Below are 2,500 nucleotides of genomic sequence, written 5' to 3' on the forward strand. Positions count from 1 at the left end.
GATTTATACGATGCAAAGGCCTTGTCTCCGAAGAAACAATTGAATTTATTCGGTTTAAGCGATGATGTTACCGTCCGCGTTGTCCTCTCCGAGGTGCCAGCAGGTCGAAAAACTTCAGCAAATTCCAAACATGCGAAGGCAAAGATGGCCGACGAACTGAACCATGGCAGCTCAGAGGTTCAAGTCAACGAATTTCCAATTAACAAGACTGAATCTCGAATAAACAAACATAGTCGGCTGTAATACTTAGGAGAAGTTAATCTTCTAATAAAAAGATGCTAAAGCAACTGACTAGTAAGGAAAATAAACGGATACGTGAGAGCTCAAAAAAGTGCAGCCGACCTGCGCAGTTACAATAGCGTTGGTTTTGGAGGAGAGGGGAAAACCGGAGAACCCGGAGAAAAACCACTTGAAACAGATTAGAGAACCAAAAACCTGTGACTGGGGGTGCTGGGATGGCCTGGCAGTGAGGAGAGCACTCGCGTTCCACCAATATGGCCCGGGTTTGATTCCCAGACTCGGCGTCCTAAATTTTCCTTTCGTAAACGGTCGTTGCCATTTGAAACGGTCGTTGTCATTTCTCAGAACGGTCGTTGCCATTTGAAACGGTCGATGCCATTTATAACGGTTGACTACACACTTCACTTCAAAGAGAATTAAAAGAAACAAACTAAGAACAAATATTAACAAAAATTAAGACAAAAAAGGAGAAAAAAAAACGTTTATAAAAGAAAAACTGGAGGAAAAAAAGAGTCCGAAAATTACAAGACTCGAACTCGGGTTCTTAGCCCTCACCCTAAACAGAACCCTAACCCGAACCCTAACTCATATGTCCAGCGAGACACAACTCCCAGTAACCGCAACCTTTTGAGTTCTTAGACCTAATGAGTGTAATTCAGAGCTAAAAAATGGCATCGACCGTTTCAAATGGCAACGACCGTTCTGAGAAATGGCAACGACCGTTTACGAAAGGGAAATAGGCCTCGGCGTCATATGTGGGTTGAGCTGGTTGGTTCTCTACACGGCACCGTGACGTTTCCCTCCGGGTACTCCAGCTTTCTCCTCTTCTCAAAAACCAACATTTAATTTGATTTGCGTTAATTTGCTCATTTCAGTTGACAGTGTTCCCAATTACTGCTCCAATGCTAGAACGACTAGACACCTTTCCTTTGCTTTTCTTTCCTTTACGCCAAGTCTGCGAGTCGAACCCGGGCCACATTGGTGGGAGGGGAGTGCTGTCACCACTGTGCCATCCCTGCTCCCTACAGACAATTGCTGCCCGGAGAAAAGAAATTGGAGTCATCGAGCAGTTCTCGTAACGAAAAAATGGATTGGCTCGATAATCAAGCCAAAAACAAAAGACTAAACAATTGAAGCAAGGACTTACAATACAATACCAAACGATAGCAAGTTACGAGAGCTGCAACGTTACTGGGGAATTGACCGAGCACTGTAACTAATGTGTCATTCATTTGCCATTATTTGCAAAATTCAAACGGTAAAAAAAAAAAACAATCGTAAGTCTCTTTTTCATGATTAACATTTTTTCTTTTACGGAGGCTTGATGCCTGTGGCTGACAGACAAGAAATGCAAAGGAAAGGAAAGGAAAGGAACTTTTTCAAGTGTCTAGTCGTTCTAGTGCTGGAACACTAATTGGGGACACTGTGTAAACTGAAAGTAACAATGAAAGCAAATCAATTCAAATGTTGGTTTTTGAGGAGAGGGAAAACCGGAGCACCTGGAGAAGATTTAGGCCCAACGCGAAACTGAAGAGAATTTTAATTAAGCGCCCACCTACAATAGCTATCCAGCATTCACTCAACCGACCTCTAAATGAAAATAAAGACCGAATTGATAAAATGAAGAGCTTTCGTGTATTTCTTGACGATAGATGGGGCCTGTTTGAAAGATCTCGGCCCTCTGTCTTTTCTTGGAGAGGATAGAGGCCTGGTCGTGTTTTGGCAGGAGTAGTTCAATAATTAAAATGACGTTCTACTTATTTGAAAGCGTCTTCTACATTTTTTTCGAAGAAAAAAGTTTTATAAATTTTTTAAAGCACTTTGCTTCCACACAGGGAATCTGAAACGAGTACTTTCATTGGACAGACGCAACAAATTTCCTTGTGCTTATGTTGCATTTCCTTTTCACACGACACAAGCGAACGCAAGCATAGCATATGCGCTTGTGCTTATGCTTGCGTCGACCCTGTTTTCACGGTGTATTAGATAAGAGTGTTGATCTATTACTTTGCGGTCTTGTGCCAGCACAGTCTCAAATGTATTTACTTTTAGATACACTTTGCGCGCGAAACAAACAAAGGGCCGCCAATTTTAGCCGATCAGAAGATCCCATGTCACGGGTGACTGCTTCTGCCATGTTTTTTTGGGGACATGACAAGTGGTTTTCACGGGAATGGGTATTCTAAAAATAGATTTATTTGTGACTGTGCTGGGCAGCCTACCCATGCCATAACAACACTCTTATCTAATTCACTCTTGG

At 42.4% G+C, this 2,500-nt stretch overlaps 1 long non-coding RNA gene across 1 annotated transcript in view; it reads left to right on the forward strand.

The window, feature by feature from the left end:
* Positions 1-288, forward strand: part of LOC138044436 (uncharacterized) — a 5,023-nt gene extending 4,735 nt beyond the window's left edge. The window contains exon 3 of the long non-coding RNA XR_011131425.1: positions 1-288. This exon is cut by the window's left edge and continues 905 nt beyond it. This is a non-coding gene — a long non-coding RNA (uncharacterized lncRNA).
* Positions 289-2,500: the final 2,212 nt, after the last annotated feature.

This window comes from Montipora capricornis, chromosome 4 (genome assembly GCF_036669925.1).
Source record: "Montipora capricornis isolate CH-2021 chromosome 4, ASM3666992v2, whole genome shotgun sequence".
In the NCBI taxonomy this organism is placed as follows: Eukaryota; Metazoa; Cnidaria; class Anthozoa; order Scleractinia; family Acroporidae; genus Montipora; species Montipora capricornis.